This window comes from Rutidosis leptorrhynchoides, chromosome 5 (genome assembly GCF_046630445.1).
Source record: "Rutidosis leptorrhynchoides isolate AG116_Rl617_1_P2 chromosome 5, CSIRO_AGI_Rlap_v1, whole genome shotgun sequence".
NCBI classification, from domain to species: domain Eukaryota; kingdom Viridiplantae; phylum Streptophyta; class Magnoliopsida; order Asterales; family Asteraceae; genus Rutidosis; species Rutidosis leptorrhynchoides.
The window spans coordinates 242,271,731-242,288,663 of record NC_092337.1 but is presented as its reverse complement, the minus strand read 5'-3'; positions in this window follow the sequence as shown (position 1 = coordinate 242,288,663).

The window sequence follows — 16,933 nt, the reverse complement described above, 5'->3', positions numbered from 1 at the left end:
ACAAGATAGTGCACTCACATGGTGGAAGAATTATGTGAAGGCGGTAGGAGGAGATGTAGCTTATGATACTCCATGGGAAGAATTCAAAGCAATGATAATCACCGAGTATTGTCCAAGGAATGAGGTTATTAAGTTAGAAGATGAGTTACGAAGTTTGAAGGTGGTTGGTACTGAAATCACCAACTACAACCAGCGATTCATGGAATTAGTTTTGCTATGTCCTGAATTGGTTCCAACCGAAGAACGGAAGATTGAAATGTACAAAGCTGGTTTGCCCAAAAAGGTCAAGGCAAATGTTACAGCATCGAAACCTAAGACAATTCATGAAGCTATAACCATGGCGAACGAGTTAATGGATCAGGTCATTCTGGATAAGAAAGCATTCACTACTGAGGTGAAGGTATCGAGTAACAAAAGGAAGTGGAACGGAAATTATGATCGAGGTTACCAACAACAATCTTTTAAGAAACAAGAAAACACGCAAGGTGCGGGTAGTGGTTTAAGCTTTGGTTATAAAGGACAAAATCCTTTATGCAACCGTTGCCACAAACATCACTTTGGTTACTGTAGTGTGTTATGCACCAAGTGTAATCGACAAGGTCATCTTGCTGAAGATTGTAAGGCTCTCGTTACAAATGGCAACAAGACTCCTGCCACCAACGCAAATAGAACTGCTTTGGCTACCATTACTTGTTTTGGTTGTGGAAAACAAGGTCACTATAAGAGTCAGTGCCCGAATCAGAATGGCGGACCTGCACGTGGAAGAGCGTTTGTTATTAATGCTAGAGAGGCACGAGAAGACCCGGAGCTTGTTACGGGTACGTTTACCATTAATAACTTATCAGCATCTATTTTATTTGATACTGGCGCCGATAGAAGTTATGTGTGTAGAAATTTTTACACTAAATTGAATTGTTCATCATTACCTCTAGATGCTAAGTACTTGATTGAGTTAGCTAATGGTAAACTAATTAAAGCCGATAAAATTTGTCGTGATTGTGAAATAAATCTAGCCGGAGAAACGTTTAAAATCGACTTAATACCCGTAGAATTAGGAGGTTTTGATGTAATAGTCGGCATGGACTGGATGTCCAAAATAGGAGCGGAAGTTGTTTGTGCCAAGAAGGCAATTCGTATTCCTGGTAAGGATAAAATGCCAGTGATGATTTATGGAGAGAAGGGTAATTCAAAGCTAAAACTCATTAGCTGTTTGAAAGCCAAGAAGTGTTTAGAAAAGGGATGTTACGCTATTTTAGCACATGTTAATAAAGTCGAAAAGAAAGAAAAGTGCATCAACGACGTGCCTGTGGCAAGAGATTTTCCTGAAGTTTTTCCGGAAGAATTGCCGGGATTACCTCCATTTAGATCGGTAGAATTTCAAATAGATTTAGTACCAGGAGCTGCACCAGTGGCTCGTGCTCCATATAGACTTGCACCGTCCGAGTTAAAAGAACTTCAAAGTCAGTTAAAAGAATTACTGGACCGTGGATTCATACGACCGAGTACTTCACCGTGGGGAGCTCCAATTTTGTTTGTCAAGAAGAAAGACGGATCTTTCCGAATGTGTATAGATTATCGTGAATTAAATAAGTTAACTATCAAGAATCGGTATCCACTACCGAGAATTGATGACTTATTTGATCAATTGCAAGGATCATGTGTTTATTCGAAAATCGACTTAAGATCGGGCTATCATCAACTACGCGTCAAAGAAGAGGATATTCCGAAAACTGCTTTTCGGACACGTTATGGTCATTATGAATTTTTGGTTATGCCGTTTGGATTGACGAATGCGCCAGCTGTATTCATGGACCTCATGAATCGAGTTTGTAGTCCGTATTTAGATAAGTTTGTTATCGTTTTCATTGATGATATTCTTATCTATTCCAAGAGTGAGCAAGAGCATGAAGAGCATTTAAGGTTGATACTGGAGTTGTTGAGAAAAGAACAACTGTATGCTAAATTTTCTAAGTGTGCTTTCTGGTTGAAAGAAGTGCAATTTCTTGGTCACGTTGTTAATAGCGAAGGAATTCAGGTTGATCCAGCAAAAACTGAAGCTATTGAAAAATGGGAGACTCCTAAGACACCAATGCAGATACGCCAATTTTTGGGTTTAGCCGGTTATTATAGAAGGTTTATTCAAGATTTTTCCCGAATAGCTAAACCGTTGACAGCGTTAACGCAAAAAGGGAAGAAATATGAATGGACCTCGGAGCAGGAGAACGCATTTCAATTACTGAAGAAGAAGTTAACTACGGCGCCTATTTTATCGTTACCTGAAGGGAACGATGATTTTGAAATATATTGTGACGCTTCGCGACAAGGTTTTGGTTGTGTTCTTATGCAACGAAAGAAAGTAATTGCATTTGCATCCCGACAATTGAAGATTCACGAGCGAAATTATACGACGCATGATCTAGAATTGGGAGCAGTCGTGTTTGCATTGAAGATGTGGAGACACTACTTGTATGGGGTTAAATTCACTGTGTTTACTGATCATAAAAGCCTTCAACATATTTTTGATCAGAAACAATTGAACATGAGGCAACGTAGGTGGGTCGAGTTAATAAACGACTATGATTGTGAAATTCGTTATCATCCCGGGAAAGCGAATGTGGTGGCTGACGCACTAAGCAGAAAGGAACGAGAACCAATTCGAGTTCGAGCAATGAACATAAAAATTCGCATGAACCTCAACTCACAAATCAAAGAAGTTCAACGAGAAGCACTTAATGAAGAAAACATAAAGAATGAAATAATGAAGAAGTATGAGAAGCAACTCGTTGTACGGGAAGATGGAATTCGATATTTTGCGAATCGTATTTGGGTACCGAAGTTGGGTGGATTAAGGAAATTGATATTGAACGAGGCACATAAGACAAGATATTCGATACATCCTGGAGTTGGAAAGATGTACCAAGATCTTAAGACGCATTATTGGTGGCCTAATTTGAAGACAGACGTTGCAACATATGTTGGGGAATGTTTAACTTGTTCCAAAGTCAAAGCAGAACACCAGAAGCCGTCAGGGTTACTTCAACAACCAGAAATCCCAGAATGGAAATGGGATGGTATTACCATGGATTTCATCACGAAGTTACCAAAGACTGCCTGGGGATACGACACCATTTGGGTAATTGTTGATCGTCTTACCAAATCTGCACATTTCTTGCCTATAAAGGAAACAGATAGAATGGAGAAACTATTACGATTGTATATAAAGGAAGTTGTTTCAAGGCATGGAATACCTATTTCCATTATATCCGATCGTGATAGTAGATTTACCTCAAAGTTTTGGCAATCACTACAGGAGGCACTAGGAACTCGTTTGGATATGAGTACCGCATATCATCCGCAGACCGACGGGCAGAGTGAAAGAACAATTCAGACTCTTGAAGACATGCTCAGGGCATGTGTGATCGATTTTGGAAACGGATGGGATAAATATCTACCGTTAGCAGAATTCTCGTATAATAATAGTTATCATGCGAGCATTGGAGCTGCGCCATTCGAAGCATTGTACGGAAGGAAGTGTAGATCTCCTATCTGTTGGAATGAAGTAGGAGATCGACAATTAACTGGTCCCGAGATCATACATGAAACGACTGAGAAGATAGTGCAAATCAAGGAGAGATTAAAAACAGCCCGCAGTCGCCAAAAGAGCTACGCCGATGTCCGAAGGAAACCATTAGAGTTTCAGGTCGGGGACATGGTTATGCTAAAGGTGTCACCTTGGAAAGGTGTGATACGTTTTGGAAAAAGGGGTAAACTGAACCCAAGGTACGTAGGCCCGTTTAAGATCATCGAACGCATTGGACCGGTAGCTTATCGGCTCGAGTTACCGCAACAACTCGCCGGAGTACATAATACCTTTCACGTCTCAAACCTTAAGAAGTGTCTTGCAAAGGAAGACCTTACCATTCCTCTTGAAGAAATCCATGTCGATGAGAAACTACAATTCATCGAAGAACCAATCGAAATCATGGACCGTGAAGTTAAACAGCTCAAACAGAGCAATATACCGATTGTCAAGGTTCGTTGGAATGCTAGAAGAGGTCCCGAGTTTACTTGGGAACGAGAGGATCAGATGAAGCAAAAGTATCCACACTTGTTTCTCGATGACGCAAAATAGGTACAATTTTAAAATTTCGGGACGAAATTTATTTAACGGGGAGGTAATGTAACGACCCGCACTTTTTCGATCATTCTATACTTAAAAGATTAATATTTACATAAATTAAACCTTGCCAACATGATAAGCAATCCAAATTGTCGAGATTTATATTTCCGAAAAGAATTTTACACAACGTTTGACCGTCTAGTTTGACCAATGATATCACGAACTATACAATATATGATAATTATACGTTTGTGTATATATATGTATATATACATATTTAACATGATTAATGAATGTTTTAATATCTCATTTTGTATTAATAACAACAAGTTATATGTGTATTTTGAAACTACTAACTTAAGTTTTCAAAACGATAACAATACGTAACGTTATTTGACTTAAATACTTAAGACTATAATGTTCATACATATATTGTATAAGTAATGTATTTAATCACTTTTAAGAACTTAAATACATAAAATCATATAAGTGTATTCACAAAAGATAGCTATATTTGAATCCTCATTCCATTTTTCACAAAATTTCCATACGTATACCTAGAGTATTTGTACTCGTATCATACCAAGCTTCTATACGTATTTACTAATAGTAAATACACATCAAAATCACCACCTAACCAGCCATTATTCATGCCCTTAGAGCTAGGTAATTACTTTTGAATCATTGCAAGACTAATTACAAAAATACAAACTAGAATTTTGTCATGTTATCCTTAAAGATCACATTTTTAGGAGTATATATGTATCATCATTTTTGATTCATTTTTACTTCAATCTCTTAACTAAAAACACACACTCTTTCTTACTCTCTAAACTCCATAACAATCCAGCAAAGTTCCATAAAGATCTAGCTTCAAAAACCATACTAAAACACCATAAGAAAACCATACAAAAACACTTCAAGAAAACCCTCCAAGAACACCAACTTACTACCAATCTTTCATCCACTTCCATCACCCTTTTGATTCTAGCTTCTTACTTCTCTCTTACAGCAACTTCATCCAAGGAACTTGAGGTAGAATCTATGTTCATAACCTTATTCGATTCATATATATATAGCTATCTTATTTTGTGGTACAAAAGTTTAACAACAAGAACATAGTTTGAATGTTTTCAAACTTGTTTGCAAACTAAATAGATCCTTCTAACTTAACTTTTAAAATACTTCAAGACCTGTAATATAACTTTATGTATATACTAATTTAACAAGGTAAAACTTGGTTTTTCAAAGTATAAGTATTTTTAGAAAAATGGTCATTAAATGATTTTGTTGTAACAAAAATGTTTAACTTCATATGTTTCACTAATGTTTCACTTATGCCGTATGATTTTGAATACAAACCAAGGTATTTACAGTTCATAGTCTTAAAGAAGAACTCGATCCAAGAAGATGGCAATTTGAATCAACGAAAACGGATTTGTAACGAAGAAACTATGACCGAAACAAAATTGGTTATCCTAGATCATTTCAACTACGGGATCAATTGGAAAAAAATGATATAAATCACATACTTCTAAGATAACATGATATTTTATATATATGTACTTATAATTCAATTTTATATGGTTCAGGATCACCCGTAAACAATACGAGAAGATTAATCATAAGATCCCATGTTTGTACGCAACACGTCATTTGACAACACCGGTACTTTATGTACGCAAAACGTCATTTGACAACACCGGTACCATGGGTCAAGATTAATCTCGACCAATACATATACGATGGGGTTTTATTTATTTCGTTGGGGGTTTTGTTTATTGCGGGTATATTAAACATCTAAAAATGAACCATTAAAAATTGAATTACTAACATCGGAATGCTAACTACGGACTAAGGAAATATTCAAAATATTAAAAGTATAACAAGTATATATATATAACGTTTGTTTTAAAATGAAAACATATTGATATATTATATATGGATAGGTTCGTGATATCAACCGGAAGACCGAGTCAAAATATATATATCATCAAGACAAGAGTGAGTATATAGTCCCACTTTTAAACTCTAAATATTTCGGGATGAGAATACATGTATTTTATGTTTTACGATATGGACACAAGTAACTGAAAAATATGTTCTACGTTGAGTTGTACCACTGGCATACTTCCCTGTAGCTTGGTAACTAATATTTACAGCGGTATTGTAAACGCGAATCCTGTTGATAGATCTATCGGGCCTGACAACCCCAACCGGACTGGACGACCAGTATTCAACGGTTGCACAGTACTTCGTTTTGTGACTACACTTGGTACGGTGTAGTAAGATTTCATATTAAAGGGAATATGCGACGTGAAAATGTTAAGTATGGTTACCAAGTGCTCAACCACTTAGAATATTTTTATTGAAATGTTTATATACGAAATCTTGTGGTCTATATATATATATTGCTGCGCACTAAACCTATATCTCACCAACTTTATGTTGACGTTTTTAAACATGTTTATTCTCAGGTGATAATTAAAGCTTCCGCTGCATTATGTTGAATCTAAGCAGGATCATGCGTACTCATATTTGTGTCAAAAATAAAACTGCATATCCGAGGACGTGTGTTGTAAAATATGCTAGAAATCGTGTTGTTATTATCATTTGTAAAGTTTGTAAGTCGAAGATTATCGTTAAACGATAATCATCTTTTTATTGTCTAAAGCTTGTACAAAAATAATGGTTTGGTTTGTAATATATAATATATGCAGTTTTCCTTTTTAAAAATGTCGCATATAGAGGTCAATACCTCGCAATGAAATCATACGTTATCTAACACGTTCTTATGGTTAAGGACGGGTTATGACAGTAGGTCTCTTAAAATATTGGGTTGTCTATCCATTTTGTGTTTTTATACTGTAAAATAGACAAGAGTTAGATTCATAAAAAAAATACTTATTAATACAAGCAATTTTTACATATATCATAAAGCATAAGCACACTATATTACATATATTACACCACACGAATACAACTATCTTATTCCGACTCGCTTGTTTCTTCTTCTTCGGTTTTGGTTCGTTTTGCCAAGTTTCTAGGGATATATGATGTTCCCCTAATACGAGCCGTCGTTATCCACATTGGTTTAGAAAAACCTGGTGGTTTAGAGGTTCCCGGGTCATTGTTACAGCTTAAGGACTTCGGGGGTTGACGATACATATAAAGTTCATCGGGGTTGGAATTAGATTTCTCTATTTTTATGTCCTTTCCCTTATTATTTTCTTTTGCCTTTTTAAATTCAGTTGGGGTAATTTCTATAACATCATCGGAATTCTCGTCGGAATCCGATTCATCGGAGAATTGGTAATCCTCCCAATATTTTGCTTCCTTGGCGGAAACACCATTGACCATAATTAACCTTGGTCGGTTGGTTGAGGATTTTCTTTTACTTAACCGTTTTATTATTTCCCCTACCGGTTCTATTTCTTCATCCGGTTCCGATTCTTCTTCCGGTTCCGACTCTTCTTTCGGTTCCTCTTCGGGAACTTGTGAATCAGTCCACGAATCATTCCAATTTACATTTGACTCTTCATTATTATTAGGTGAATCAATGGGACTTGTTCTAGAGGTAGACATCTATCACATAATATCAAACGCGTTAAGAGATTAATATATCACATAATATTCACATGTTAAAAATATATAGTTTCCAACAAAATTTGTTAAGCAATCATTTTTCAAGTAAACACGGTCGAAGTCCAGACTCACTAATGCATCTTAACAAACTCGATAAGACACACTAATGCAAAATTCTGGTTCTCTAAGACCAACGCTCGGATACCAACTGAAATGTCCCGTTCTTATTGATTAAAAACGTTCCATATTAATTGATTTCGTTGCGAGGTTTTGACCTCTATATGAGATGTTTTTCAAAGACTGCATTCATTTTTAAAACAAACCATAACCTTTATTTCATAAATAAAGGTTTAAAAAGCTTTACATAGATTATCAAATAATGATAATCTAAAATATCCTGTTTACACACGACCATTACATAATGGTTTACAATACAAATATGTTACATCGAAATCAGTTTCTTGAATGTAGTTTTTACACAATATCATACAAACATGGACTCCAAATCTTGTCCTTATTTTAGTATGCAACAGCGGAAGCTCTTAGTATTCACCTGAGAATAAACATGCTTTAAACGTCAACAAAAATGTTGGTGAGTTATAGGTTTAACCTATATATATCAAATCGTAACAATAGACCACAAGATTTCATATTTCAATACACATCCCATACATAGAGATAAAAATCATTCATATGGTGAACACCTGGTAACCGACATTAACAAGATGCATATATAAGAATATCCCCATCATTCCAGGACACCCTTCAGATATGATATAAATTTCGAAGTACTAAAGCATCCGGTACTTTGGATGGGGTTTGTTAGGCCCAATAGATCTATCTTTAGGATTCGCGTCAATTAAGGTGTCTGTTCCCTAATTCTTAGATTACCAGACTTAATAAAAAGGGGCATATTCGATTTCGATAATTCAACCATAGAATGTAGTTTCACGTACTTGTGTCTATTTTGTAAATCATTTATAAAACCTGCATGTATTCTCATCCCAAAAATATTAGATTTTAAAAGTGGGACTATAACTCACTTTCACAGATTTTTACTTCGTCGGGAAGTAAGACTTGGCCACTATTTGATTCACGAACCTATAACAATATATACATATATATCAAAGTATGTTCAAAATATATTTACAACACTTTTAATATATTTTGATGTTTTAAGTTTATTAAGTCAGCTGTCCTCATTAGTAACCTACAACTAGTTGTCCACAGTTAGATGTACATAAATAAATTGATAAATATTATCTTGAATCAATCCACGACCCAGTGTTTACGTATCTCAGTATTGATCACAACTCAAACTATATATATTTTGGAATCAACCTCAACCCTGTATAGCTAACTCCAACATTCACATATAGAGTGTCTATGGTTGTTCCGAAATATATATAGATGTGTCGACATGATAGGTCGAAACATTGTATACGTGTCTATGGTATCTCAAGATTACATAATATACAATACAAGTTGATTAAGTTATGGTTGGAATAGATTTGTTACCAATTTTCACGTAGCTAAAATGAGAAAAATTATCCAATCTTGTTTTACCCATAACTTCTTCATTTTAAATCCGTTTTGAGTGAATCAAATTGCTATGGTTTCATATTGAACTCTATTTTATGAATCTAAACAGAAAATGTATAGGTTTATAGTCGGAAAAATAAGTTACAAGTCGTTTTTGTAAAGGTAGTCATTTCAGTCGAAAGAACGACGTCTAGATGACCATTTTAGAAAACATACTTCCACTTTGAGTTTAACCATAATTTTTGGATATAGTTTCATGTTCATAATAAAAATCATTTTCTCAGAATAAAAACTTTTAAATCAAAGTTTATCATAGTTTTTAATTAACTAACCCAAAACAGCCCGCGGTGTTACTACGACGGCGTAAATCCGGTTTTACGGTGTTTTTCGTGTTTCCAGGTTTTAAATCATTAAGTTAGCATATCATATAGATATAGAACATGTGTTTAGTTGATTTTAAAAGTCAAGTTAGAAGGATTAACTTTTATTTGCGAACAAGTTTAGAATTAACTAAACTATGTTCTAGTGATTACAAGTTTAAACCTTCGAATAAGATAGCTTTATATGTATGAATCGAATGATGTTAAGAACATCATTACTACCTTAAGTTCGTTGAATAAGCCTACTGGAAAAGAGAAAAATAGATCTAGCTTCAAAGGATCCTTGGATGGCTTGAAAGTTCTTGAAGCAGAATCATGACACGAAAACAATTTCAAGTAAGATTTCCACTCGAAATAAGATTGTTATAGTTATAGAAATTGAATTAAAGTTTGAATATGATTATTACCTTGTATTAGAAAGATAACCTACTGTAAGTAACAAAGGTTTCTTGATCTTGGATGATTACTTGGAATGGATTTAGAAAACTTGGAAGTAAACTTGCAATCTTGGAAGTATTCTTGATTTTATGAAACTAGAACTTTTGGAATTTATGAAGAACACTTAGAACTTGAAGATAGAACTTGAGAGAGATCAATTAGATGAAGAAAATTGAAGAATGAAAGTGTTTGTAGGTGTTTTTGGTCGTTGGTGTATGGATTAGATATAAAGGATATGTAATTTTGTTTTCATGTAAATAAGTCATGAATGATTACACATATTTTTGTAATTTTATGAGATATTTCATGCTAGTTGCCAAATGATGGTTCCCACATGTTTTAGGTGACTCACATGGGCTGCTAAGAGCTGATCATTGGAGTGTATATACCAATAGTACATACATCTAAAAGTTGTGTATTGTACGAGTACGAATACGGGTGCATACGAGTAGAATTGTTGATGAAACTGAACGAGGATGTAATTGTAAGCATTTTTGTTAAGTAGAAGTATTTTGATAAGTGTATTGAAGTCTTTCAAAAGTGTATAAATACTTATTAAAACACTACATGTATATACATTTTAACTGAGTCGTTAAGTCATCGTTAGTCGTTACATGTAAGTGTTGTTTTGAAACCTTTAGGTTAACGATCTTGTTAAATGTTGTTAACCCAATGTTTATAATATAAAATGAGATTTTAAATTATTATATTATCATGATATTATCATGTATGAATATCTCTTAATATGATATATATATATATATACATTAAATGTCTTTACAACGATAATCGTTACATATATGTCTCGTTTAAAAAGCATTAAGTTAGTAGTCTTGTTTTTACATATGTAGTTCATTGTTAATATATACTTAATGATATGTTTACTTATCATAGTATCATGTTAACTATATATATATCCATATATATGTCATCATATAGTTTTTTACAAGTTTTAACGTTCGTGAATCACCGGTCAACTTGGGTGGTCAATTGTCTATATGAAACATATTTCAATTAATCAAGTCTTAATAAGTTTGATTGCTTAACATGTTGGAAACATTTAATCATGTAAATATCAATCTCAATTAATATATATAAACATGGAAAAGTTCGGGTCACTACAAATATCTATTGAAGATAGATTATAATGAAATTCCATGGGTTGCAGACTATGCAAACTACTTAGTATGTGGATTCCTTGAAAAAGGATTATCGTACCAAAAACGAAAGAAATTCTTTAGTGATATAAAACACTATTTCTGGGAGGATCCACATTTGTTTAAAAGTTGTCCCGATGAAATAATACGCCGATGTGTATTCAGAGATGAAGCTAGTCAAATCTTAAACCATTGTCACACAGGACCAACAGGAGGGCATTATGGGCCTCAGCTCACAGCAAGAAAAGTTTACGATGATGGATTCTATTGGCCTAAAATTTTCAAAGACGCACACCTTCTTTGCAAATCCTGTGATGCTTGTCAAAGGGCCGGAAAAATAAGTCAACGAGATGAAATGCCACAAAATGTCATTCAAGTATGTGAAGTATTTGACATTTGGAGTATTGACTTTATGGGCCCATTTCCAAAATCTCATAATAATCTCTATATTCTCGTTGCCATTGATTATGTATCTAAATGGGCGGAAGCACAAGCTCTCCCGACTAACGATGCACGAGTTGTAGTCAACTTTTTAAAACGTTTTTTTGCAAGGTTTGGAACACCGAAAGCTTTAATAAATGATCGGGGTACTCATTTTTATAATAATTAACTTGAGAAAGTTCTTAAAAGATATGGAGTAACTCATAAAATCTCCACCGCTTATCATCCATAAACAAGTGGACAAGTTGAAAACACCAACCGAGCTTTAAAACATATTCTAGAGAAAACTGTAGGATCAAATCCGAAGGAATGGTCCATGAAATTGGAGGATGCACTCTGGGCTTTTAGAACAGCCTACAAAAATTCAATTGGAACCACACCTTTTATACTCGTTTACGGAAAAGCATGTCATCTTCCAGTAGAAATTGAACACAAAGCATTTTGGGCTTTGAAGACATGTAATCTTGATTTACATGAAGCTGGACATCTACGGTTAAGCCAGCTAAACGAACTAGAAGAATTGAGACATGAAGCATACGAAAATTCGTTAATCTATAAGGAAAGAACGAAGAAATGGCATGATAAAAGAATCAGAAGTTCAAAAGAATTTAAAGAAGGAGATAGAGTTCTTCTTTTCAATTCACGATTCAAGCTATTTCCTAGAAAATTGAAATCAAGATGGTCTGGTCCATTTATAGTCAAAAGAGTTTTCCCATACGGAACAGTAGAATTAATAAATTCAAATGGGATTGAAGTTAAAGTTAATGGTCACAGAGTTAAACATTACATAGATAGTCCGATGGAAGTTGACAACGAAGTTAATCACAATTTCAACACCACATCTAACTAAGTGTGGGGAGGTTCGAATCTTTTTAGGGTAATATGTATTTCTGTTAGAGTTAGATTTTCTGTTTTCGTGTAGTTCTCGAGAATGGAATCCAAATGGTTTTTTCCTAGCAGACCCTAAAGAACTAGTCTTCTCCCCCATTCTGAATTTTTATTTTTTTAGGTTTTACGAGATGAAGAATTCTGTGAACTAAACCATGGTCTAATGCTACACGCTTTGATCACTAAACGTGTAGTGACCCGAACTTTTCCATGTTTATATATATTAATTGAGATTGATGTTTACATGATTAAATGTTTCCAACATGTTAAGCAATCAAACTTGTTAAGACTTGATTAATTGAAATAGGTTTCATATAGACAATTGACCACCCAAGTTGACCGGTGATTCACGAACGTTAAAACTTGTAAAAAACTATATGATGACATATATATGGTTATATATATAGTTAACATGATATTATGATAAGTAAACATATCATTAATTATATTAACAATGAACTACATATGTAAAAACAAGACTACTAACTTAATGATTTTGAAACGAGACATATATGTAACGTTTATCGTTGTAACGACATTTAATGTATATATATCATATTAAGAGATATTCGTACATCATAATATCATGATAATATAATAATTTAAAATCTCTTTTGATATTATAAACATTGGGTTAACAACATTTAACAAGATCGTTAACCTAAAGGTTTCAAAACAACACTTACATGTAACGACTAACGATGACTTAACGACTCAGTTAAAATGTATATACATGTAGTGTTTTAATATGTATTTATACACTTTTGAAAGACTTCAATACACTTATCAAAATACTTCTACTTAACAAAAATGCTTACAATTACATTCTCGTTCAGTTTCATCAACAATTCTACTCGTATGCACCCGTATTCGTACTCGTACAATACACAGCTTTTAGATGTATGTACTATTGGTATATACACTCCAATGATCAGCTCTTAGCAGCCCATGTGAGTCACCTAACACATGTGGGAACCATCATTTGGCAACTAGCATGAAATATCTCATAAGATTACAAAAATATGAGTAATCATTCATGACTTATTTACATGAAAACAAAATTACATATCCTTTATATCTAATCCATACACCAACGACCAAAAACACCTACAAACACTTTCATTCTTCAATTTTCTTCATCTAATTGAACTCTCTCAAGTTCTATCTTCAAGTTCTAAGTGTTCTTCATAAATTCCAAAAGTTCTAGTTTCATAAAATCAAGAATACTTTCAAGTTTGCTAGCTCACTTCCAATCTTGTAAGGTGATCATCCAACCTCAAGAAATCTTTGTTTCTTACAGTAGGTTATCATTCTAATACAAGGTAATAATCATATTCAAACTTTGGTTCAATTTCTATAACTATAACAATCTTATTTCAAGTGATGATCTTACTTGAACTTGTTTTCGTGTCATGATTTTGCTTCAAGAACTTTGAGCCATCCATGGATCCATTGAAGCTAGATCCATTTTTCTCTTTTCCAGTAGGTTCATCCAAGGAACTTAAGGTAGTAATGATGTTCATAACATCATTCGATTCATACATATAAAGCTATCTTATTCGAAGGTTTAAACTTGTAATCACTAGAACATAGTTTAGTTAATTCTAAACTTGTTCACAAACAAAAGTTAATCCTTCTAACTTGACTTTTAAAATCAACTAAACACATGTTCTATATCTATATGATATGCTAACTTAATGATTTAAAACCTGGAAACACGAAAAACACCGTAAAACCGGATTTACGCCGTCGTAGTAACACCGCGGGCTGTTTTGGGTTAGTTAATTAAAAACTATGATAAACTTTGATTTAAAAGTTGTTATTCTGAGAAAATGATTTTTATTATGAACATGAAACTATATCCAAAAATTATGGTTAAACTCAAAGTGGAAGTATGTTTTCTAAAATGGTCATCTAGACGTCGTTCTTTCGACTGAAATGACTACCTTTACAAAAACGACTTGTAACTTATTTTTCCGACTAGAAACCTATACTTTTTTTTGTTTAGATTCATAAAATAGAGTTCAATATGAAACCATAGCAATTTGATTCACTCAAAACGGATTTAAAATGAAGAAGTTATGGGTAAAACAAGATTGGATAATTTTTCTCATTTTAGCTACGTGAAAATTGGTAACAAATTTATTCCAACCATAACTTAATCAACTTGTATTATATATTATGTAATCTTGAGATACCATAGACACGTATACAATGTTTCGACCTATCATGTCGACACATCTATATATATTTCGGAACAACCATAAGACACTCTATATGTGAATGTTGGAGTTAGCTATACAGGGTTGAGGTTGATTCCAAAATATATATAGTTTGAGTTGTGATCAATACTGAGATACGTATACACTGGGTCGTGGATTGATTCAAGATAATATTTATCGATTTATTTCTGTACATCTAACTGTGGACAACTAGTTGTAGGTTACTAACGAGGACAGCTGACTTAATAAACTTAAAACATCAAAATATATTAAAAGTGTTGTAAATATATTTTGAACATACTTTGATATATATGTATATATTGTTATAGGTTCGTGAATCAACCAGTGGCCAAGTCTTACTTCCCGACGAAGTAAAAATCTGTGAAAGTGAGTTATAGTCCCACTTTTAAAATCTAATATTTTTGGGATGAGAATACATGCAGGTTTTATAAATGATTTACAAAATAGACACAAGTACGTGAAACTACATTCTATGGTTGAATTATCGAAATCGAATATGCCCCTTTTTATTAAGTCTGGTAATCTAAGAATTAGGGAACAGACACCCTAATTGACGCGAATCCTAAAGATAGATCTATTGGGCCTAACAAACCCCATCCAAAGTACCGGATGCTTTAGTACTTCGAAATTTATATCATATCCGAAGGGTGTCCCGGAATGATGGGGATATTCTTATATATGCATCTTGTTATTGTCGGTTACCAGGTGTTCACCATATGAATGATTTTTATCTCTATGTATGGGATGTGTATTGAAATATGAAATCTTGTGGTCTATTGTTACGATTTGATATATATAGGTTAAACCTATAACTCACCAACATTTTTGTTGATGTTTTAAGCATGTTTATTCTCAGGTGATTATTAAGAGCTTCCGCTGTCGCATACTTAAATAAGGACAAGATTTGGAGTCCATGCTTGTATGATATTGTGTAAAAACTGCATTCAAGAAACTTATTTTGTTGTAACATATTTGTATTGTAAACCATTATGTAATGGTCGTGTGTAAACAGGATATTTTAGATTATCATTATTTGATAATCTACGTAAAGCTTTTTAAACCTTTATTGATGAAATAAAGGTTATGGTTTGTTTAAAAATGAATGCAGTCTTTGAAAAACGTCTCATATAGAGGTCAAAACCTCGCAACGAAATCAATTAATATGGAACGTTTTTAATCAATAAGAACGGGACATTTCAGTTGGTATCAGAGCGTTGGTCTTAGAGAACCAGAAAATTTGCATTAGTGTGTCTTATCGAGTTTGTTAGGATGCATTAGTGAGTCTGGACTTCGACCGTGTTTTCTTTAAAAATGATTGCTTAACATTTTTGTTGGAAACTATATATTTTTAATATATGAATATTATGTGATATATTAATCTCTTAACGTGTTTGATATTATGTGATAGATGTCTACCTCTAGAACAAGTCCCATTGACTCACCTAATAATAATGAAGAGTCAAATGTAAATTGGAATGATTTGTGGACTGATTCACAAGTTCCCGAAGAGGAACCGGAAGAAGAGTCTGAACCGGAAGAAGAATCGGAACCGGAAGAAGAATCGGAACCGGATGAAGAAATAGAACCGGTGGGGGAAATAATAAAACGGTTAAGTAAAAGAAAATCCTCAACCAACCGACCAAAGTTAATTATGGTCAATGGTGTTTCCGCCAAGGAAGCAAAATATTGGGAGGATTACCAATTCTCCGATGAATCGGATTCCGACGAGAATTCCGATGATGTTATAGAAATTACCCCAACTGAATTTAAAAAGGCAAAAGAAAATAATAAGGGAAAGGGCATAAAAATAGAGAAATCTAATTCCAACCCCGATGAACTTTATATGTATCGTCAACCCCCGAAGTCCTTAAGTTGTAACAATGACCCGGGAACCTCTAAACCACCAGGTTTTTCTAAACCAATGTGGACAACGACGGCTCGTATTAGGGGAACATCATATATCCCTAGAAACTTGGCAAAACGAACCAAAACCGAAGAAGAAGAAACGAGCGAGTCGGAATAAGATAGTTGTATTCGTGTGGTGTAATATATGTAATATAGTGTTCTTATGCTTTATGATATATGTAAAAATTGCTTGTATTAATAAGTATTTTTTTATGAATCTAACTCTTGTCTATT